General features: G+C 44.6%; 1 protein-coding gene across 2 annotated transcripts in view; it reads left to right on the top strand.

The window, feature by feature from the left end:
* The window catches only part of CCDC50 (coiled-coil domain containing 50), a 148241-nt gene that overhangs the window by 8631 nt on the left and 114474 nt on the right, over positions 1-25136 (top strand). The gene's annotated exons all lie outside the window — the stretch shown is intronic.

The raw sequence follows: 25136 nt of genomic DNA, 5'->3' as shown, positions 1-25136 counted from the left end.
GGGAAGTTGCGATTCATTCTTAATGCCAACTTACACGGGTTGTAGCACACTGCAATGCTTCCTTGTGCATTGCCGTTGCAAAAAAAAAATCCATGAACCCCTTTTTTTTTTTTTTTTTTTTTTTTTTTTTTTTTTTTTTGGGCGCATTTAGTGCAGTATGGCAACCTATTAATTAGAATGGGCTCCCTAACACAAGTTGTGAAGTAAAGTGCGTACATTTGCTCTTTAACTCTTCGCAAAGGTGTTGACCCAACCTTAAGTTTTCTTTGCTGGGAGTGCTCTACTTTCCTGTGTGTGGTTTTTGATTGTTTTTGTTTTTTTTTTTTTTGGGGGGGGGGGGGGTTAAAGTAATTTTTGATGTCACTGTTTTTAAAACTTTTACTTCCTTTTTTGAATGAATTCACAAGACTTTGTTATGATATGGCGAATATACAAACAACGACGGTATTGGAAAGTACAGTATAGTACATACCATTCATGCTTCATCGATTGCAGTCTTCCCCCTCATGTAGAGCTAGAGCAGCCACTAGAATTTTCACTATCTGTCATTTTGCAGATGTGTCAGGTGCCTATATCTTCTTCCTGTGCCTACCCCCCCCCCCTTCCTCAGCCACTGTGTCACTAATATGTGTCCCTTCATAATGGCTGGAAGGGAGCCATAGCGTGGGGACATAGGCATCCCACACACCTGGAAGTGTCAAATACTGAAGATTCTTGAGAGGTTCTACCGCTACAAGAGTGTGAAGACTGGAGTCAACAGAGTACAAATGTTAAAGAGGAAGTAAACTCTACTGAATTCTACCTATAGGTAAACCTATAAAAAGGCTTACCTATAGGTAGTGTAAATATCTCCTAGACGTACACTGTTTAGGAGATATTTACTGTACATGCATCCAGTGAAATCAATGGGGCCTGTGCCGTTTCTTCAGAGCCCTGTGCCATGACTGGCGGCTGTGCATGTGCAGAGTGACGTCCCTGCAGCTCCGGACAGTCACAGCGCCGGAGCCCGCAAACCTGGAAGCAACTTGGGGAAGATGTCGGCCAACTCAGCGGTGTGCAGGCACTGCTGGAAGGCTTTGTTTTTAAGGTAAGTATTTATTTTATAATGAGTATGTGATGCATATTGGCTCATTTTTCTTACAGGATTTTTTTATTTCATTTTTTTTTCCAAGAGTTTACAACCTCCTTTAAAGAGGAACTTCACCCCTCCGTTCCCCCACTTGTGTGTGTGGTTTTTTTTTTTTTTTTTTTTTTTTTTTTTTCTGGCCTCCTGCTGCTGAGTGTCCCTGCTTCTGTAGCCTCCTGGGATATATGATGGAGATATCTAATGAGATTGCAGAAGCAGAGACGCATCACTCTTGCATAGTTGAGAATGCAGGCGGGTGGGGGCTCATGCAGCAATTGCCTGCAGAGGATTGGCCCTGGATGTACACTGTCTGCCTCCAGGGCTGATCATCCACATGCAATTGCTGCATGAACAATTACATGCGATCGGCTACGAATAGCTGCGTGAGCTGTCTGCCTCCCTATGTTTTTTTTTTGGGACTTCCTGCTTGCAGCGAATTATAGGTAACCCTCCACTGGGTTTCCCCCAGCTAATTGCAAATGGTCCCATTCGGGGACTAGCCTAAGACTAGGTTACCATCTCTGTGGCTGGGAAACACGTGTGTTCCCAACCTGCAGATAACACACTGCACTTTAGCAGATGCATAGGGGTGCCCTTAATTCTTAATGACACCCCCATGCTTTGGCAACCCCGGCGTGTTTTTGTTGTGCAAAATCGTAGCACCATACGGCTAGGTGTGGCACGAGATATTAATCAACAATCTTTCATGATCCTGACAAATGCATGCAGGTGAAAGGTGAGATGAAATCCTTGAAGGCGGAGGTATAACTCCACACAAGTGACATAAAGTGCAATAAAAACCCAGGCGACTAAAAAAAGAGATTGCATTGCTGCCTGTTTCCTTGTTTAACCACTTCAATACAGGGCACTTATACACCTTCCCGCCCAGACCAATTTTCAGCTTTAAGCGCTGTCGCAGTTTGAATGACAATTGCGCGGTCATCCAACACTGTACCCAAACTAAATTTTTATCATTTTGTTCCCAGAAATAGAGCTTTCTTTTGGTGGTATTTGATCATCTCTGCGGTTTTTATTTTTTGTTAAACAAATAAAAAAAGACTGAAAATTTTGAAAAAAATAAGTTTTGCTTTTGTTTCTGTTTAAAAAATTTAGTATACAAGTAAGTTTTCACTGACCGGCACTGATAAGGCGGCACCAATGAACGGGCACTGACGATGGGCACTGATATGCATCACTGATGGACACTCATGGATGGCACTGGTGGGCACTGATAGGCGACACTGGGCACTAAAAGGCTGCAAAGATGGGTTCTTATGGGTGGCACTGATAGGCGGCACTGATATGAGGCACTGATGGGCATCCCTGGTGGCAGTGGTAGGCATTGTGAGTGGGCATTGATTGGCAGCTGCCTGGGCATAGATTAGTATTTCCCTGGGGGTCTAGGGGGCATACCTGGTGGTCCAGTGTGGTGGCCACCCTGGTGGTCCTGAGCGGCTTCCCTGGTGGGATCCGAAAGAGAGGGGGGGGCTGTGCTGATAAACAATCAGCACAAACCCCCCCCCCCCCCCCCCCCCCCCGTCAGGAGAGCAGCCGATTGGCTCTCTTCTACTCGCGTCTGTCAGACACGAGTGAGGAAAAGCCGATCACCGGCTCTTCCTATTTACATTGTGATCAGCTGTGATTAGACACGGCTGATCACGTGGTAAAGAGTCTCTGTCAGAGAATCTTTACCTAGATCGGAGTTGCGGTGTGTCAGACTGACACACCGCAACCAACGATCGGCGCGATGCGCGCCCCCGGGGGCGCGCAGTGGCTTAATATCCTGATCACGTCATATGACGTCCAGTCAGGATATTGAAACCACTTTGCTGCCGTCATTTTGCTATATGGCGGGCGCCAAGTGATTAAATCAAATCTAAATGTAATCACTAAATTGTCATATTAACTTTAAAGGGGTTGTAAACCCTTGAGGTTTTTCACCTTAATGCATTCTATACATTAAGGTGAAAAACCTCCTCCTGTGCTGAAGCTGCCCCCCAGAGCCCCCCTTTTACTTACCTGAACCCAGTCTTTTCAGCGACGGGGGCGAGCACACCATCTCCAGCCGGTGTCTCTGATCCTGATTGATAGCAGCGGGAGCCAGTGGCTGCGCTGCTGTCAATCAATGATGCGGGAGCCGGGCCAAGTCCTGCTGTCTGTCAATGGACGCAGCAGCAAAACACGGGAGTGCGCCCGCACGAGTGCCCCGATGGAGAGCGGCTCTCCAAGGGGGCACTCAAGAATAGGAGGAACCAGGAGCGCCGCTGAGGGACTCCAGAAGAGGAGGATTGGGGCCACTCTGTGCAAAACCAACTGCACAGAGGAGGTAAGTATGAACACTTTGTTTAAAAAAAAAAAAAAAAAAACCTTTTAGATATCCTTTAACAGTTTGTTACTGCCATGTCTGTAACTGCCATTTCAGAGGCAATCGCAAATTTTAAACAAGCTCACAGCAGTCCATTCCCTGGTTTGGGCATTAAAGTGGAAGTTTAGTCAAAATGTATTGTGCGTTTTTTGTTTTTGTTTCTTGCAGTTAGTGGAAAATGTTCCTTGCTTGCTGACTGAGGTTTTGCCCAAGAAGAGAATGGAAGACCTCAACTTTAAAGTAAATGTAAACGATCGCCTTGTAAAACAACTCATTCAGTTTAAAGTGGAGTTCCACCCAGAAATGGAACTTCCACGGATCAGATTCCCCCTCCCCCCTCCGGTGCCACATTTGCGACCTTTCAGGGGGGAGCAGATACCTGTCAAATCCAGGTATCTGCTTCCACTTCCAGGGAAAGATCGCCACAATGTTGTGCGGTGAACTATGCAATGCCATTTTTTGTATTTTATTTTTTTACAAGTGATTGCATTCCCTCTGTTCTCAGCTGCATAAGAGCTGGGGGGAGGAGAAGCAGTAGCACACTGAGCTTCCCAGTGAATGGCTGTACAGTGGGGCTATGTCAGGACAAGTCTGATCATTGGAGGAGAGTACACCAAGTTCCCAGTATAGCTAGAGAACTGACCACAGTGTGCTCTACTGCTTACTGTGGTCAGTTTTTGATAGGAAAGCAAAGGGACTAGCAGGAACCCCAGGGATTTTACACAAAGGAAATACAAAGAGAACAAGATACTTTCTTATACAAGTACATGGTACAGCAAGCACATATCGGGAATATGAAGTGTTCCTCAGCCAGCAGTCAAAGGGACACTCCCCATTCACTGCAAGCAATGCCGCTTTTTAACTTTGCTAAACTTTGACGAAGCATGGCAGGTTCCTTTTTTTTTAATAATGAAACATAATAGGGCTCTTTCACATTTGGTGGGCTTTTCCAGGGTGACAGAAATGCTTGAAAACTACTCCCCATTAAATTCTATGTAACTGGTCACATTTCAGGTGTGCGTGCACTTTGAAAAGTCCTGCATGCTGTGTCTTTGGTGCAGTTTTTCAAAAGCACACCAAAAGGCACCTTCCATTTTCAGACTATGGGAATGCATCTAAAGCACATCGGGCCCTAAGCTGCACAAAATCACATCAAAAGCATATCCGTGTGAAAGAGGCCTTAATTTTGCCTATTTCATAATGAAATATTTTGGATACATCTGATTTATAAATATATACATGGAGGTCCTTGTTGTGGGTTCTTTTTTCATGTGTTGTATACTATTGGCCATGTTGTAGTGATTTGTTAGTCTGTGGTCTTGTTATTTCTATTTAAGCTGATTTCCTCTACCCCCAGCTGTGCAGCTGTCCTTATGTTTTGGGTTTCCTTGCAGGAGACAAGTTGGGATTATTCTGGAAATCCACATGTGTTTCAGTCAGGAAGTGATGACATATTTTAGACGTGTAGGCTGTCTTTTGTTTGCAGAGGGCAGACTTGCATTGTTATGTGTGACTTAGAAAAACACAAGTGTTAGGAAAAATGTCGTTTATGTCTCTAAGGCTGGAGCCACATATCCAGTGGCAATGCTAAAAAAAAAAAAAAAAAAAACAGTTGCTGCCAGCAGTTTACAGACTTTGTTAATGCCATTTGAAGCACATATTCACTGTCTCTAGTGTTGTCTGGCTCCTGCAGCCTACTCATATTTGTCTAGGCCAGTCGTCCCTCAGGTTTACAACCCTACAGTTGTGTGCACAATGTAATACTTTTAAAATTAACGACACAAGTTTGCTTCTTTTAGGGCCCTTTCACACATGCGGGCCGTTCAGGTCCGCCTGTCAGTTTTTTCAGCATCTCTATGGAGCAACGGATGTCAGCAGTGACATGTCCGTTGACATCCGATCTGCTACGCTAAATTCAGACGGCTGGATGACCTATTTTGCATCCGTCTGGCGGATCAGATGAAAATGGACAGGCGGTCCGTAATCAGATGGTCCGTAATCATTTCCCCCCCCCCCATGGAGTAGAGCGGTCTCTCTGACAGGTCCGTCCCTGCACAGCGTGCAGAGACTGACTTGTCATCTGCAGGCTCAGCGGGGATCAACAGAGCGATCCCTGCTGAGCAAGTGGATGGCTATTTACGGATCCGCACGTCTGAAAGGGCCCTAATGCTTTCTGCTGAAAACTTGGGTAGCAGCCCCCTCTGTCCAACAGAAGCCGATCATTCCTGCTGGAAAAGCTGCTGCTGTAGCACTAATCCGTGTATATTGACTAGGGGTGCACCAAATAGGTTTTTTGGTAAAAAATACACTAGGCCGATACCGAAAATGACCGATACCGAAACTTATTTAAAAAAAATATTTTTATACAGGAGATGGTCAGAGACTGGGGACATGGTACAGGAGATGGTCAGAGACTGGGGACATGGTACAATAGATCAGTGCAGCCTCATCAGTGCCCATCAGATGCAGCCAGCCAGCGTCCCCATTGCAGCCTGCCTGTGCAGGGGAAGAGAGAGGAGTGCCGCCGCCGCCTTGTTGATTAGAGTGCCGGGAACATCACCTTTTCACTTCAAAAGCTTCCCCGCTGCACACCGTCACATACAGCCCCTCCTCTTTGTCCAGGCACTTTGATAGACAGATTACCCGTCCAATCCTGGGACGGATGATCTGTCTATCAAAGTTCCCCAGACAAGGAGGAGGGCTGTATGGGACGGCGCGCAGCGGGGAACACAAAGCTTTTGAAATGAAAGCTGTGATGTTCCCGGCGCTCTAATCAACAAGGCGGCGGCTCTCCTCTCTTCTGAGCTATAGGACACTCCCATGATGGGTGGCACCAGGGGTGTGGGCTGAGCCCCGCCCCATTTTCGGCTCTATTATCGGACGTTTTTCTCTTTCAGCAAATTGCCGAAAAGGCCATTTTCGTCCAATATGTTTCGGCGGCCGAAATTTCGGTGCATCCCTAATATTGACAGGGGAGGAGTCCCCACTATCAGAATAGCAGTGGGGGATGGGGCATGAAATGTCCCCGCCCACCACATATGGGATGCTGGCAGACAAAATTTTTTTACAGTTTTTAAACCAGTTTTTGTCTGTTTATTTACTTACCTATGATTACCTTATGAAGGTCATCAACGGTCCTGGCACGAGCAGGGATCTATAAAAAGAAAAAAAATGCGTCATTAGCTGTGTAGTTGGCGGGGATTTGAAGAAAGAGGCACATCCTGCCCTCTCTCCCATGTCGCGCCTCACATTATGAGGCTTTTGTCCTTTTCTTTAGTTATTTTATTAGATTGAGCTTTAATAGCTAAGCTAACATGTCGTCCTGTTTTAATATATTTTAATATCGGTATTTGATTATATGCTTTATTATTTATTTTTTACGTTCAGCCCGCTGGTTGAAAGAAAATTAAAACGTAGTATGTACCCAGCTTAATACCTTTTTAACCCCAATGCACATCTTAATGTTTTGTTGCACGATTCCTGATGTGTGCCGATGCTCGATAGGAAGAATCTTAATATTCTCAATGGTCTTTCATGTTTGAATGTTGTCACTTGTTGCAAGAAGCTCAAAGTACACACGCTTTTTTGGGATTGAATTTTGTTTTTTTGCCATGTAGACTTGAGTAAGACCTTTTTGCACTGAAGGCGCTTTTCAGGCGTTATTGTGCTAAAAATAGCGTCTGAAAAGCACCTCTCAAGCCTCCGCAGTGTGAAAGCATGAGTGGTGCGATTGCAGGACCGAAAAAAAAAAAAAAAAAAAGTCCTGCAAGCAGCGTCTTTGGGGCGGTGTATACACCGCTCCTGCCATTGAAATCAATGGGAAGCGCCTGCAAAGCATTTTGGCAGCGGTCACATTTAACCCCTTCTTTGGCGTTAAAAGCGCCCCGCTCCTGCCCGCACAGCACTGGTAAAGCACTGCTAAAACAAGTGGCGCTTTACCGCTAACCAGTGTGAAAGGGCTCCTAGAGTGTTTGAAAATTGTGTGTTTTAAGTGCATTTTTTTTTTTTTTTTTTCAGACACTCTAATTCTTTTGGGCTAAAATTTTGCTCCTGTGTTTCAATCTGTGCATAAAAAATGTGCATACAGATGCATAAAAATCTCTGTGCTCAAGTGTGATTGGGGGCTTACAGACAATCATCCAAAGGGGTTTGTCCATGCACTACCTGTTGCCCAGAGCATTATATATAAGAATTCGATACTCAGAGCGTTTTTCAAAGCATTACACTTTATAGTGTTTTATACTGTATATCTGGATTGGAGCTTGTATGCGTAAGCTGCCATCCATGTTCAGTTGGGCTGCTAAGCCTGGGGGCCAACAATAGGAGAGCATAGGAGTGGCCATAGATGCAGCATGGGTACCCAAGGTGTGTCTACATAAAGTAACAGATCAGTGTATGATAATTAAAGTGTATGTCGTCGTCGTCGTCTTTCACCCTTTTATTTATTTACTTTTTTTTTTTTTTGATAAGCAAAGATTTAAAGAGTTAGACCCCTGTCTCTACTGGGGAGCTTCAACCTCCCCATTTGTCCCATTGACCCTTATCACTGAGACAGAAAGTGATGGTAAATTTTAATTTTACAGTCATCAGAACAAGAGGTAAGAGGAAATGCCTGTTCCAGTGGGGATTGTCTGAGACTGTAGAGGTTTTCACTTTCTGCTGTGTCTCTGGGACAGTAAATGAAGGGAATTTTTTCTTAAAGTGGAGCTCCACCCAAAAGTGGAAGCTCCACTCATCTGCCTTCCCCTTCCACTGCCACATGTAGCACCTTTCAGGGGGGAGCAGTAACTGTTCCCACTGCCGGGTGAGTTTGCCACAGTTTGATCATACCGCTGGCTACGCTGATCAGTGTATTCTGACTTTGGGGAAGGCTCCCTGCTGCAAGAATACAAAAGTTTGTCCGCATCGTGCGTGGATGGCCAGTTTTTTGTTGTTGAACCCACTGGTTGAATGGAAAACAAACTATATCATCCTATGGGCTGCTTTACTCATATGTAGGAAGGTGGTAAACCTTCTCATGTTCATAGAAGGTAAAGTAAATCGGTGCTTCATAGGGAGAATTCAATAAGACCCCTTTCACACTGAGGCAGTTTTCAGGCGTTTTTAGCGCTAGAAATGGCGCCTGAAAACTGCCTCCCATTCATTACAATGGGTGCTTTCACACGTTGTGGGATATTCGGAAAAGGCCTGCAAATGGCATCTACAGCGCTCCCAAAACTCCCCTGCCCATTGCGATGAATGGGCAGCGCTTCTGAAGCTCCTGAACAGCGCTTCCAAAGTGCTGCAACACGGGAGGTTTTTAACCCCTTCTTTGGAGTTAAAAGCGACCCGATAGTGTCCGATAATCGCTGCTTATACAGTGCCAAAGCGCCACTAAAACGAGTGGCGCTTTAGCGCTATTGCAGCCGCAGCCCCAGTGTGAAAGGGGTCTAAAGCGCAACACTTTTCTGGTGGTATGTCCCTTTTTTTAAAATGGTCTGCTCAAGACTTAAATAATCCCTGCTGCTAGTTTTGGTGATTTTACTATGCACGGCAGATTCAGGTAGATCTTAATAGTCACACGTAAATTCAAAAATAATTACCTTTGGTTGTAGATAATGGAAACTGGTGATAATTAAGACCAGGTCTAACTTGGCGTACAGAGACCGGCATAGTGTTTGCTGCCGTTACCAGCCTCCTGTCCCACCTGTCGCTGGTTGTCGGCTTCTAACAACCAGTAATGCTGACGATGGATAGAACGTAATGGGGAATCTGAGACACTAGTTTCTCATCAGGTCCGCTCTCTCCTTGTGACTGACAGCAGACAGTGGGGGAATTCTATAGCCAGTAGCAGACTGACTATTGGCAATGGATTTGTCCACTGCTTGCTGTCAATCTCAAAGGGAGCTGATGGGGAACTAGTGTGCCCATCAGGTTTCACCCACCCAAGCCTGAGCCGCTGCACTGTCTGTGTGACAACTGCATGGGCAAGGATGGAGCTCTGCTGCACTTATGGTGGAGTAATTATTTGCATAGTCTGGTCTCAGCAGAGCCTCCACATGTGTTGCGTGTCCAAAATTCTTGTACCTAATTACAAGTACATTAATCTTTTGCGTGCACCGACATTTTGCTGTGCAGAGACTTGACAGAATTCGAAAAAGTGTCGTAGACACTCTTCATTAATTCTCCAGAACAGGGTTTCTTAACCAGGGCTCCATGGAACCCAAGATTTCCTCCAGAGGTTACCAGGGATGCCTTGAGCAGATTCTGCCTCTGTTATGTTCCTACTGACACCATTGATCTTTTTAGCTATCTGTAGGAGGGAGGTCTTCCCAGTGACCACACGTGTAAGGTGCTTTCTTCCCACTGACCATCACAATAATCCATCATAAATTGTAGATATAGTCATTTTTAGCAGGGTTTCCCTGAGTTGGAAAAGTATTTCAAGGGTTCCTCTCTGTTGAAAAGTTTGAGAAGGGCTGCCCAGAATATGCTTGGTTTCATAACCCATAGCTAGCAGCTGGCCAGATTTTACTTTGATGTTGTTGGGTGGAGAGGGAATTCCACTTTACTAATCTGGAAAACCCCTTTGTATTGTTATAATGACATTTGTTTTTCTCTTGTAGTTGATGTCCTCTTGTCATGTCTCTTTTTATGATTTTCTTTGTGGTCTGTGGTTTTAGTTGCCCAATGATATAATGCTTAGACCTAAGCTTGCATTGTAGTGTAATTGTTTCAATTAGTTCTATTGTTTAAGATTTCATTTCAGCTAGCTATGGTATTTATGGGGAATTCTAGCTTAATCATATTTGAAAAAGGACCAAACCTACCAGGTTTTTGCAAATGAAGTTGAAAACGTAAAAAAAAAAAAAAAATATATATATATATATATATATATATATATATATATATATATATATATATATATATATATATATATATATATATATATATATATATATATATATATATTAAATGTTAGTCTGTTATTTAACTTCCTTAAAAAGACCAAGCTGTTCAGCAAAAAAATGGCAGTTAAAGGGTTGAGATAAACCATTTAACACTGACGGTGTGCTCACAACGATCAGCTTTTATTCATATAAAACCTTTATCCCAAAAGAAAAAAATACTGATGCTGTAAATGCTTAATAAATGATAGCTGGGGATAAGGTTTTAACCATTTTCCATCCAGTGTACATATATAAACATCCTGGACAGCAAATGGTTATACCAGAAGCCATGATCCTGGTATTGTTTTCAACAGCTGGCGATATAGTAAAAAAAAAAAAATTGAAAGCACCCCTGTACTACGTGCAAATGCACACATGTGTAAATGGTGATTGCACCACACATGTGAGGTATCGCTGTGAACGTTGGAATGAGGGCAATAATTCTAGCACCATAGCTCACATTTAACTCTAAACTAATAACCTGTAAAGTGTTGCCTATGGACGAGTTTAAGTACCATAGTTTGTCGCCATTTTACAGGCGTGTACTCAGTTTTAAATCTGGACATGTTTGGTATGTATTTACTTGACACAACACCATCTTCTATATTTTACCAACAAAAATAAATGGATATTCTATGGTGTTTGTGTGCACTAAAATGAAATATATATATATATATATATATATATATTCAAATTTTTAAGAAAAAAAAAAATTTATATATATATATATATATATATATATATATATATATATATATATATATATATATATATATATATATATATATATTTTTTTCTTAAAAATTTGAGTTTTGATAAACCGCTGCACAAATATTGTGTAACATAAAAAAATTGCAAAAACCACCATTTAAATCTCCAGGGCCCCTGGTTTCACAAAGTATATAATGTTTGTTTTTAAGTAATTTTCTGCCAAAAAATGGTGATATTAACATACCAGCCAACTGTATCGCATTGTTGAGATTTCCCTTCACTTGTCCCATAGCCAAACAGGGAATCCCTGCAAATGAAGGGATTTCCTAGGGGACCCGCAGGTCACCAGAACTAGTGTCCTCATTTAAAAATTTCCCCTCTATTACTTTTAGAGGGGACAACCCAAAATTTGTGATATTATTATTTTTTTTTTTTTCAGCCCTGGTTCACATTGGTGTGGCGGCAATGGCACCGTCCTAATCTGTGCAACGCTGCAGCGATTTCCAAAAGTAGTTATTGCGCTACTGTTGGTGATTTCGGGGTGCGATTTCCATTGACATCAGTGCAGAAACCCCCACAGATGTCTCAGAGAGAGATTCTAATCCAAATCCTTCTTCACTCTATCCAAAACTAAAAAAAAAAAAAAAAAAGTTTTGCCTTTTACTTATACTTTAAGCTTGTGAGGGCTGCGATTGCCCCCAAAGAGATAAGTAGGTATTCCATGCATCCCTATGCAGGTAGTCCCATTTATGTCAATTGGGATACAGCGACTTCAAACAACTGAATTTTCTGCATTCATTATGGTATTTTATACAATCTGCATTCACATTAAAGTGTTTGTAAGATTGATGCTAGATTTTTTTTTAAATTGAAATAACAAATATGTCATACTTACCTGCTTTTATGCAGTGGTTTTGCACAGAGCATTCTGATCCTCCTCTTCTTGGATCCCCTCGTTGGCACTCCTGGCTCCTCCCCCTACCGAGTGCCGCCATAGCAAGCCGCTTGCTATGGGGGCACTCGTTCATGCTTGCTCCTGAGCCCCGCATACGGCACAGTGTTTCTTGGCCCAACCCCACACTGGCTTTTATTGAACCTATCTGAGCCAATGAGTAGGGAGAGAACATCTGATCTCACACATCTCTGGACTGAGATCAGGCTCAGGTAAGTATAAGGAAGGGCTGCATTTAGAAGGTTATTTACCCTAATGCAGAGAATACATTAACAAGGTTAAAAAAAAAAAAAAAAAAAAAAACCCTTCTGGCTTTCAAACCACTTTAATAAATATCCTTATCCTCCGTCCCTCCACCCCCACCCCTGTGCAATGTTCCAATGAAAAGCACTCCTGTATACTATAGATTTCCTTAATAAAAAAATTCACATTGTGCAAAATTTAATTCAATACATATAGTTTATGCATGAAGCTAAACCTACAACCAACATTTGTATGAATCCGAACTGATAATCCCAAAATAGGAACTAAGGTGCCTTCACTTGTGGGTCTGTATGTGCTTCCATACAAGATTCCCAAAACTTTCACCCAGGATTCACCGTTGCCAGTTCAATTCCAATAGAAAAATGTGTGAATAAGGGTAAGGCTATGTTTCCACTAATGCGACTTGGGACTGCAAAATCGCATGACAAGTCGTACCCCATGATTTCCAATGAGTACTGTTCATATCTGTGCGACTTCAAAGTAGTCCCTGCACTACTTTTGTTCCGACTTTCATGTGACTTGAGGACAATAGACCTCAAGAATACACAGGCAAGTCAGAATGGGGATCTCAGAGATGAGGACGTGACGTAGGACGCGACGTGAGGGGGAGGGGCTGATGCCGGCGCCTGTGTGAGGATCTGGGGCGAGCGGCTCCGGACGGGAGAGAGCTGCGAACGGGGCGATACACTGCAGCGATCCCGGTGTAAGTGTTCCACCGGGATGTCCTGGCTCCCGTGAAGGGCCCCCCCCTTCTCGTTCCCCGCGCCCACGGACGGCGTCACATACACAGTATACGACCCAGCCGGTTGGCTGGGACGTGACAGATCTGGAAACGAGCAGACAAACAGCTGATTATCAGCTGGAGGAGAAGCCCAGAGAGCGAGAGCGGGAGGAAGGGTAGTGAAGCCGCTCAAACAGCGTGCTGTCCGCCTGAACTGCTACCCGACGTACCGGACACCTGACGACCCCCCCTGAGTTTTCTCTCCCCCCCTGCTTTTCACCCAAGATCAGGACTGCGATCCTACGCTGAAGGAGGACTACTGCTTAGAGACAGCGTCAGAAGAAAAGGTAGGAATCTCTGCATATCCTTATGAGAAGTAACTGGAAAGCATAGTGGTTTATGGATGGATAACTACCTGCATAATCAGGGTCTGAAAAGTGTCTGAGCGCAGGGAATTTTGTGTGTCCCCTCCTGGACCTGGCTGCGAATCTGTGAACAAACTGTGGGTACTATGTCTGTGGCTTGACTTCCCCCGCACGCTTGAGATCTGACTCATATACTCCACAGTACATCACCCCAGGGTCCTTGCCTTGCCTCTGGAGGAGACATAAGGAGGGGGACCGATAAGGTCACTCTCTCAGGTTCCAGTTATTTGGAAGCCTGACATAACTTAAGGAAAAACCCAGCATAAATGTAAAGACTCCTCCCTAGGCGGGCGATAAGGATTGCGACAGGCGAGGAGGGCTAGGAGGGCTCCTCCTTGGACTCTGTGTGCATTGGTTCACAATTTTCCTCTTTTTGGTTTTTTCTTTTTCCCTCTATTTTTCTTTATGTGCACGCGGTGGGTAGGCACCACCAGGAGGGATCGAGCAACACGTCGTGAGAGGGGGTCTGATACCCCAAAAGCGGATACCCGGTGGAAGCATGAGAGGGCGGTCCCAAAAAACAGCAGAACCTAAAAACTCAAGAGAGAGCCTTAATACTAGCACCATTCAAAAATATCTTACAGAATCAAACCCAAAGAGTCCAGGGCAGGATATGAAACCCTCAGGAACAAATGAAAAGAAAAAAGAACAACAGAAGCAGAAGGGGGGACAGGGGGCTAGGCCTAAGGAGGACTCGGGTCTGGAGGGGGGAGTGATGAGTGACACCCCGGAAGAGCAAAGAAATATGGATCGTGGCATGAATAGAACAGAAATGCTGGAAATGTTTGCTAAACTGGAGGGAGTGATAAAATCGGAAATCATGAACGTACGCTCAGATATGGGCCATTTACTCCATAGGGTGGAAGAAGTAGAAGAGGTATCAGCAAAGCAAGCAAAGACAATTTCTGAACTCCAAGATCAAATAGTCAAGATCCAGAGCGAAAATCGCATGCTGTCCTACAAAATGGAAGAGCAGGAGAACCAGAGCAGGCGACAAAATCTGCGAATTAGATCCATCCCGGAACAAATGAATGAAGACCTTGGGGAGAAAGTGAGAAAAATATTCAACCCCATTTTGGGTAGAAAGGTGGAGGAGGCCCTCAAGATTGATCGGGCCCATAGGGTAAGGAAACCCCCCAATCTCAATCAAGATATCCCCAGGGATGTTATCGTGAAGTTCCACTTGTACGAAGATAAGGAAAAAATATGGAGGAATCTCAGGGGTGCTCCCCCAATTTGCTTCGAAAATAAAAACCTACAGATTTTCGCGGACATATCGGCTGGAACCCTAGCACGAAGAAGACAGATGAGACCTCTATTAGATCAACTTCGAAGGGCCAACTTGAAGTATAGCTGGGGGTTCCCAACATCCCTGTTAGTTGTCAAAGATGGGAGAACACATAGGATGAGGTTTCCAGAAGAGACTCAGGATTTTTGCGCAAGCGTGGGGATCACGATGCCAGAGGAACTGAGATAAGAACCATAATGATCGCTCCACTAAGCTCATTTGAGTATGAGGGGGACTCTGAGTTGGTTTTTTTTTTTTTTTTTTTTTTTTTTCCCCGGGGGATTGTTGTGAGCAACTAAGAATACGGGACTCGGGACTTTGGGCAATCTATAGTGCAATAAGGTGATGGCTGTGCGGGGGGTGGGGGGGGGTGTGGGTCCTAGTAGGGGCGCCAGCCTCTTGTCCTCTTAAACCTCCCTCCGTGCGGGGGGGAGGGGGGGGGGAGAGTTTTTTTTTTTTTTTTTTTTTTTTTATCTCTCTCCCCACCACCTTCCCCCGCGTAGCGGGGGGGCGGCACGGGTTGCCGGCTTATCGGCACCACCCCTCGAAGCAGTGCGCGCTGTACGGGATCTGGAACATCCTCTACAAGCGGGCCTTGGGCTGGGTGGCAGCCGGGGGGATGGGGGGAGGGGCCGGGGTGGGGGGTGTTCAGGGGTGGGGATGAAGGGGGGGTGGGGTGTTCCTGCGAGGGGGATCTTAGAAGGGCAGAGAGGAGCGGCCAGGGCCGTGAGCCTAAGTAATGCCTGACCTCAAGTTTCTCTCATATAATGTAAAGGGCCTCAACTCTCCCGTAAAAAGACATAAAATTCTGAAGGAATTGCAACATTATGGGGCTGACATAGTTTTTCTCCAAGAGACTCATCTGGTGCTGGAGTCTAGGATCAGGCTTTTCTCTCCGGGCCTGCCGCAATGGTTTTATAGTGACTCCCCCATCAGAAGAGCAAAGGGGGTGGCAATTGGTTTCTCAAAGTCTACAAACTTCTCATTAATAGATAGACTGACAGACCCGGATGGCCGGTATATTTTCTTGAAGGGCAACATCGGAAATAAGATATTCACTCTGGCGAATATATATTGCCCCAATAAGAAACCAATGTCTTTTCTCGGTCAGGTGTTGACGAGGCTGATGAATTTCAGAGAGGGAGAGGTGGTATTGGCGGGAGACCTCAACTTCTACCTGGACACTGGTCTCGATACTACGTCCCGGGCACAGGGGACGAGCAGGGCCTCTACTGCCGCAATTGGGCGGCGGCTTTTTGACTGCCGCCTTGTAGATGCTTGGCGGACGCAACACGCCAAGGATAGGGACTTTACCTTCTTCTCCCCTGTGCACGGGACGTATTCGAGACTAGACTACATCTTTGTTGACCATGGCCTCTTGGAGCAAGTACAGGAAACTAAAATTGAGATTATTTCACTTTCAGATCACGCACCGGTCACCTTAACGTTGCGGCTCCCTGACAGGGTCGAAGGGACTTATGCGTGGAAACTGAATGAATCTCTGCTCAAAGACCCAAAAGTGTTGGGGAAGATACAAGAAGAGGTTGACTTTTACTTTAGAGCGAACGATACAGGAGAGGTTTCATACTCCATTCTATGGGAAGCACATAAGGCGTTTACCAGGGGGGTCCTTATCTCCATGGGAGCGGGTATTAAAAAAAAGAGAAGGGAGGAAAGGGAGAGGCTGCTCGCTGAAATTTTCATCTTGGAGCAGAAACACAAGGAGAGAAGGGGATTTAATCAGGAAATCTTCCACCGACTAGTCGATAAAAGGGAGGAGCTGAGGGATATTATAGATCAGGAAACTAAGAGATCCCTTAATAGATTAACAAAAGAAAATTACCTGTGGGCAAATAAGTCTAGCAAGCACCTGGCCAGAATGATCAGAAAGAAAAAAGACAGGAATTTCATAGGCAAAATACAGAACAAAAGAGGAGAGCTTATCAGCACTAGTACAGGTATAGCAGAGGAGTTTAAAAAGTTCTATGGAGCGCTCTACTCCATAGGCCTAAATAGAACGGTCAGCCCTACACAGGGGAAGAGGGTCGAGGAGTTCCTAAGGGAGGCAGGAGTGGCGGAGCTTACAATGGAAGAGAGAGAGGCTCTGGATAGACCGATCGGAGAGGAAGAGATCATGGCAGCCCTCAAATCCTCCCCGAAAGGCAAGAGCCCAGGCCCCGACGGCTTCACCACATTATATTTGGAGAAGTTGAAACACATATTAGTCCCTAGACTGTGCCAATATTGGAACAATCTGGGTAATAACTGCGAGATGGGAAGAGAGGCGTTGTTAGCCTCAATTACTTTAATCTTAAAAGAGGGGAAAAACGATAGGCTATGCTCCAGTTATAGGCCCATCTCGTTGTTGAACGCAGATGTGAAGCTCTTCGCAAAGGTTCTGGCTGGGAGACTGAAGGAGAGAATGGCATCCCTGGTTCATGCAGATCAAGCGGGTTTCATACCCGGGAGACAGAGCAGAGACAACGGTGTACGAGCAGCGCTCCTTCTGGAGTTAGGTAAACGCAAGGGACCCCCAGTTCTATTCCTGTCAGTTGATGCGGAAAAAGCGTTTGACAGGGTAGACTGGGGGTTCATGTTGAAAACGTTGGAAGTTATGGGGGTGGGGCAGAGGTATATCTCCTGGGTGAGGTCCCTTTTATAGTCACCCTATGGCTACAGTTAGGGTCAATGGGGTATTATCAGAGCCTCTGGAGATGAAAAACGGCACTAGGCAGGGGTGTCCGCTGTCCCCTCTACTGTTTGTTCTGTCTCTTGAGCCTCTCCTCGCTACCATTCGCAACGACCCAGATTGCAACGGGGTGGGAACGGGAGGGGAGGAGCACAAACTCGCGGCGTTTGCCGACGATATACTATTTTTTATTACCAACCCTAGAATCACCCTCCCGAACCTGCTCCGAGTAATCAGAGGGTACGGGGAACTATCAAATTTCAAAGTCAATTTGAAAAAGTCGGAGATCCTAAATATTAGCGTAGACAAGGACGAGGCCTCCCACCTCGCCCAGGTATTTCCATTTCCCTGGAAAGAGGAAATTAAATATCTAGGGGTAAAACTCTCCAACTCCATAAATGGATTGTACCATAAAAATTATTTACCACTGCTGGATGAGATTAGGCAGGAAACTAGAAGGTTAGCTACGAGACCGCTCTCGTGGCTTGGTCGCGTGAATGCGGTTAAGATGATACTGACCCCTAAGATACTTTTTAAATTCCAGATGCTCCCCATCCCACTTCCTCTGTATTACTTTGGAGCCTTAAGGAGACTGGTGGCGAGTTTTGTCTGGGGGGGCAAAAAACCACGTATTTCTTACGTGGTTTTGAGTAGGGGGAAAAAAAAGGGGGGGCTGGCCCTACCGGACTTTTATAGATATTACATATCAATCACAATATCACGGGTTATTGAATGGTCCAAAAAGGATACTGAAAAAAGATGGGTCAGATTAGAACACTACATGAGTAACACTGATTTACGTAGGAAAGTATGGAATCCACCAAAATATCGAGCACTGGGCACTAACACAGCGGTTTTGACACAAAACACTCTTAAATGTTGGGATTTGGTACACACACAGAATAAGTGGACATTTAACTCACCTTTAATTTACATGAAAGATAATCCTTTTTTTGAGCCAGGGACGAGGGAGGTGGGGGGGAATTGGTTAAAAGACGAAGGTATCCAACTTAAAAACTTCCTTAGTAACAATGGAAGCTTACGCACATTCTCCGAGTTAAAGGCAGACTCGGGGATCGGGGTTCTGGACGTGTGGAGGTACCTTCAGCTCTCGCACTTCACTGAAAAGCTCCCAGGGCCACTTAGGGGTGAAGGGGAATACAGACCACTCGAGCAGCTCTGTGAGAGGGAGCAGCCGCGTGGGACTATCTCACAAATCTATAGGATCTTGGGCACGAGACTGGAGCTGGAGGTGCCCCCGTACATCAGAAAGTGGGAACGGGAATTAGGTTCACAATGTGGTGAAGTCACCCTAGAGAAGATTTTGAAATTGGTACATTTGGCAGCACAGGATTCCAGGAGAATGGAAACTCACTATAAATGTTTGGCAAGATGGTACGCCACCCCAGACAGACTCGCCAAAATGGATAACACCAAATCCAACTTATGTTGGAGGGGCTGCACCTCTATAGGTTCGATGGCCCACATGTGGTGGGAATGCCACGTTATTAAAACTTTTTGGGGAAAAATCATAAGTTTGATCAAGGTAATTACAGGAGAGGTTATCCCGATAGATCCATGGGTATGCCTTTTTCACGGCACGTCAAAGACGGTGAGGAGTTATCGCTCCTCTATGGTAGCCATACTGCTGGATGCGGCTAAAAAGCAGATAGCAACAAAATGGCTAGACCCGGCTGCACCAAGTATCCGGGACTGGCTACTTAGCGTTAACGAGGTGTACAACGTTGAAATTATAGATAGCAGAGGAATTGTCCCTGGGGAGGGAGAGGTAGGAGAAGGTAAATGGGAGGGATGGCAAAGGTATAAAAAGACTTGGAGTTTTGCCGAGCAATTTATAGATAGTACTTAGGGGGCCGGCGAAGTGGACAGTGACATGAGTCCATCAATGTATTAGCAGCTGTCATCTAGATCCTCCTGCAGGAACAGGGGTGGGCGGGATTGGGGGTTTTTGGGTGGGTAGGATGAACTCTGTTAATGAATTTATTATCTTTTTCTTTTTTTGTATTTGGTTGAGTTCGGTTTTTTATGGAGAAACAGTAAATAAAGTATTTAAAAGAAGAAGGGAGAAGGAAAAAAAAGAAAAGAAAAAAGAAGCTACACATGATGTGAAAATCAAAAGAGACAGAATTGACACTGATAAAGTGGAGGAAGTCTCTAATGGAATCACTGAGGTGGCAAAAAAAAAAAAAAAAAAAAAGAATACACAGGCATTGCTTCAAGTATCATCAAAATTGTGTCAAAATTGCGCTACTTTCAGGTCACAATAGTGGAAACCTAGCCTAAGAGTTGTGTGAAATGTATAAATGGACCCCTTTGTGTTGGTATGATGAATTATGTGGTGGATCCTTTAGTCTGTTTTTGTAGCTCAAACATCATTTGGCTTCACGCAGTGACAGTGTTCAAGGAAATGGTTTTAGATCTTTATCTATTTTAAAAATGTGTGTGTGTGTGTGTGTGTGGGTTTTTTTTTTTTTTTTTTTTCCCCCCAATGCTTACCTATAACTAGTGAAACTGTCATGTCTCACATTTACCAGCCTTTAAAACTAGGGTAATGTTAATGGCAGAGATGGCCAAGCCTGTTGACCTGGAAGAACCAAAGTCTAAGTCGTGCCCTCCGATGACTTTAACATTTTATTTAATGTGGAGCTTTGATTGAGAGAAAAAAAAAAAAAAAAAGTTGAACAGGCTTTTGATGCAGAGGAGTCATATATCTTTTGGGTTAAGTTATTCTTACCTGCTTGTTTACACTGTACACTGAGCTGCACATGTAGGTATCAGTGGGAGTGACAACATCTCGGCTAGGCCAATCAAAATGGCCAAAGAACAGAACCTGCAAATTGACCAGCTAAGCTTCTGGTAGGGAGCTCGTGGACACTGCAGCACTGGAGTGGAGGTAAGTATAGTTTAGCTTTAAAGTGGTTATAAAGACTTCTTTTTTTTTTTTTTTTTTTTTTTTCTACCTTAAAGCGGGGGTCCACCTATCGTGGGTTTTTTTTTTTTTTTTTTTTTTTTTTTGAGTTCATTCACAAACTTTTCTTCTCAGCATTACATACTCACATATTGCGTGTAATATGTCTGCCTGTGTCAGATTTCGTCGGAAAGAATAACTTATATTATTCACTGCAGGCAGTTTCCATCTTCATTGTGGGCATTTGAAGCCCACAAGCATTTATTTCCTGGATGTGGTGAACGCTGTGCTCCCAGCATTCACCGCTCATTCCCGCACATGCTTAGTGGCATCCTGGGAAGCCTGGGACTAGCTCCCAGGAGTCTGGGAGAGGCTAGAAACACGCCTACTCCCACGGGAGGAGAACCAGGAAATGCAAAGAAGAATAGAAAAATAAAAGGTAATTACGGCAATTTAAATTTTTTTTTAAACGGCATGTCAGCATCTAGGCAAGGAAGAGAATACATACAGATATTGTTCAAAATTTGGGTGGAACCCCGCTTTAACCACTTGCTGACTGCCTATTTACTGCAATAGGTCAGCTCTATTGCACGTAATCATGCACATATAATTTCGTGCAATAGACACTAGGGGGTGCACGCAGCACCAGAGGCACAATCGCGTGCTGATTAGATACAGGGGATGCCAATCATCGGGTCCGCGGGGCCACCCGCGATCGTTCTCAGAAGAGGCCCAATGGCGATCTGCCTATGCAAACAAGGCAGATTGCTGTTCTGACGGGAGAAGATGGAGATCTTGTGTTCCTACTAAGCAGGAACATCGATCTCTGTCTTCACCCAGTCAGAGCAACCCCCACACAGTAAGAAAGCACCCCCTAGGGACACACTTAAGCCTTTGATCACCTCTGATGTTAACCCCTTACCTGTCAGTGTCGTTAGTACAGTAACAGTGCATATTTTTAGCACTGATCACTGTCACTGGTCCCAAAAAAGTGTCAAGTGTCCAATCTGTTTGCCGCAATGTCTCAGTCCCGCTAAAAAAAGCTAATCACTGCCATTACTAGTAAAAAAATAAAATAATAATGCCATAAATTCCCTATTTTGTAGATGCTATATATATAATTATTATTCGGAATAAGCGACAATTTTGAAAAAAACACAATATTTTGTACTTTTTGCTATAATAAATATCCCAAAATATCAGGGAGCTAGTCTTGGCTCAGGTGCCCCCATAGCAAGCTGCATGCTGTGGGGGTACTGGACAGGAGGGAGGGGCCAGGAGCACCGAAAATGCACCCGAGAAGAGGAGGATCAGGGCTGCTCTGTGCAAATCCACTGCAACAGACCAGGAAAGTATAACATGTTTGTTATTTTTATAGGGGGGGAGGGGGGGACGAAACTTTACAATCACTTTAAAGTAAAAAAAAAAATCTCCTATTGTTCTCTTGCTCTCTCCAGCCCACACCTGTGGCACACTGAGAAGTGGTGGATCAGGACTGCTCTGTGCAAAACCATTAGACCCCTTTCACACTGGGGCGGTTTGCAGGCGTTATTGCGCTAAAAATAGCGCCTGCAAACCGCCCCTAAACAGCCTCCGCTGTTTGTTCAGTGTGAAAGCCCTCGGGCTTTCACACTGAAGCGGTGCGCTGGCAGGAGAAGAAAAAATCTCCTGTCAGCCGCTTCTTTGGAGCGGTGAAGGAGCGGTGTATTCACCGCTCCTTCACCGCTCCTGCCCATTGAAATCAATGGGACAGCGCGGCTATACCGCGGCAATACCGCGGCTATAGCCGCGCTATACGAGGGGGTTTTAACCCTTTTTCGGCCGCCAGCGGGGGGTTAAAACCGCACCGCTAGCGGCCGAATACCGCGGTAAAACAGCGCTAAATATAGCGCTGTTTTACCGCCGACGCCCCCTACCGCCCCAGTGTGAAAGGGGCCTTACACTAACAGATAAGTGTGACGCCTTTTGTTTATGGAAAAAAATGCAAATGGCAGACATTGAATATTAAGAAAAACAAACCCTATTGAATTCAGTGTGGTTCACAAAAAAAAAAAAATAAACTACCCCATTTTTACAATAGGCCTTTAAAATAAAATAAGGTGCACTTGGAAGGGCTCTGCACAGAGTAAAGAAAAGGAAAAAAATCCAATCTCAGTATGCTGTGCCTATGGCTTCCGTGGTGATTCATTGCCGTTACCCAAACACTGCACAGGATTGTTTAATAATTAACTTCTCAATGGTGACCCGTTGAATATTTGCTTTAAATATTCTCTGATCTGTTTGGACAATTTGTCACCTTTTCATTATACTTTAACCCTTAGGGCTTGCTTGCCTGCCCCTCAACCCCTCTAAAAGCAATCAGTGATGGATCCTCCTAGATTGTAAGCTCTAAGGAGCAGGGCCCTCTGATTCCTACTGTATCAAATTGTATTGTATTTGTACTGTCTAACCTCAAGTTGTAAAGCGCTACGTAAACTGTTGGCGCTATATAAATACTGTATAATAATAAATGTATAATAATCACTTTCCAGAGGCATTTTGATAGGTGATGAGGAGGCAATATATCGCCTCCTCGCTGCCTTTTTTTTAAACATGTAAAGGCTGCACCAGCATCGCATGTGGTTGTAGGGTGGTTGCAGCACAGCCCCATAGACTTGCACGGATCGTGTTCATTAACGATAATGCCTGCCAAATGCAACATGCTGGTTAACTTTTGTCACGGCCACGAAGATCAGCAATGTGGCTGTGGCATGTGTATAGCCCTAAGGCTACTTTCACACTGGGGCGGTGGGTGTGTTAGCGGTAAAGCGCCGCTATTTTTAGTGGCGCTTTACTGTCAATTTCGCGGTGCTATTCAGCCGCTAGCGGGGCGCTTTTACCCGCCCACATTTGGGATAGGAACATTTTGACTGCCGATCACAAAATGCGGTAAAATCGCGGTGCGGTGTGTGTTGTATTTTTCTGTGGCCGACGGTCAACCTAGTCTGTGTGTACATGAGCCCTTAGTGGCTGCATGTTGGTGTACATAAGGGTGGTCAGCGGTGGTGGTGGTAAAACCCCAGCTCAACTGCCTGGTTTTATTTGCGCCTTGGTCACACGTGTGAATTAATCCTTACGGTGGGAGGGGGGGAAGCCCTTCTACAAGGGTAACTTTGTATTTTACCCTGAGTTCCTTTTTTTTAAATTATGTATTTATACCTAATACAGAGCTACATTCATTTTTGTATGTATCATCTGCCTGAAGTTAAGCTTTGAAGGAAGTCTATTCTGAGAGAAATATGGGGGCTGCCATTGCTGCCTGTCCTACTGAAAATTATAAATATCTGGCTTTTTTTTTTTTTTCTTCTAGTTTCAATACTCTGACAAGCTAACTATGAATGGATATACAGATCAGGAATTCTCTATTCCGGCATCACTAGATAAAAGTTTAATTTTGGAAGGTGTAAAAGTATTGAAGGCAGAGAAAGCCAGGCAATGAACATTTTTCAGAAGGTTGGCAGAGACAACCTAAATATTTGTGTGTTTTTTTTTTTTTTTTTTTTTAATACAATGGGTGGGGACAGGCCAGCGTGCCAGCTTCTTGACTATAATGAGTGTCTTCATAATGGAGCTCCCTGACTTTCTAGGCGTGCAGGTCATATAGAAGCTGACAAGGGTCAATAATAGTCTGGCATCTCTGGGTGCCTGTAATTGTCTCCTGATCTCAGGTTAGTGTGTATAATTACCATATTACTGTCCGGAATCCAGAGCAGCAGGATGCCATTATAGAAAAGTGTTAATTCATGCTACAAGTTTAAAGTGATTTGTAAAGTCTGTCTTTTTTTTTTTTTTTCTATAAAAATAACCTGTTATACTTTCCTGGTCTGTTGCAGTGGATTTGCACAGAGCAGCCCGGATCCTCTTCTTCTCAGGTTCCTCTTTGGCTCTTCTGGCCCCTCCCTCCTGTTGAGTGCCCCCACAGCATGCAGCTTGCTATGGGGGCACCCGAGCCGAGCCGCAGCTCCGTGTTTCCATTCAGACACGGACCCCAATTCGGCCCCACCCCCTCTGGCTCCTGATTGGCTAACTGACTTTGACAGCAGTGGGAGCAATGGTGCCACTGCTGTGTCTCAGCCAATCAGGAGGGAGAGTCCAGGATGGCCCTAGGCACTCGTGGACATCGCTGCATAGAGAGGGGGCTCGGGTAAGTATTAGGGGGTGCTGGGGCGGCTGCTGCACACAGAAGGCTTTTTACCTTTTAATGTATAGAATGCATTAAGATAAAAAAACCTTCTGCCTTTGCAATCCCTTTACCAATTGTAGAGAAATACAAGCGTATTGTAAAGCTGGCTTGATCAGCAGCTTTTCAAATTCCATATTTAAAGGCAAGTTTTGTTTATTTTATAGTTTTGGATGACGTGGAGAGGGATTAGAATCCCTGTCAGTTTTTGCTCCTGTATGTGTGCCCACTAGGGAGATTCAACCTCTCTATTGGTTCCGGTTACTGTTCTCATCGAAAGTGACAGTAAAAAAAAAAAAAATCACAAATTTTGGTTGACATTGGAACTGGTATAGAGGTGAAGTCTTCCAGTGGGGACACTAGTTCTGACACCCTGGGATTCTCTCACTTTGGAGGGATTCCTCTCACTTCCTGTTTTTTGCTATAAGAAGTGTAAGGAAATCTCCCCAATGGAACAAAAAATACCCAAAAAACAAAAATGGGGGTTTAAGCTTCCCTTACTCTATCCAGAATGGGGG

The sequence above is a fragment of the Aquarana catesbeiana genome, linkage group LG04 (assembly GCF_042186555.1).
Source record: "Aquarana catesbeiana isolate 2022-GZ linkage group LG04, ASM4218655v1, whole genome shotgun sequence".
NCBI lineage: Eukaryota > Metazoa > Chordata > Amphibia > Anura > Ranidae > Aquarana > Aquarana catesbeiana.
Note: the sequence above shows the minus strand (reverse complement) of the source record. Positions and strands in the feature narration are given on the sequence as shown.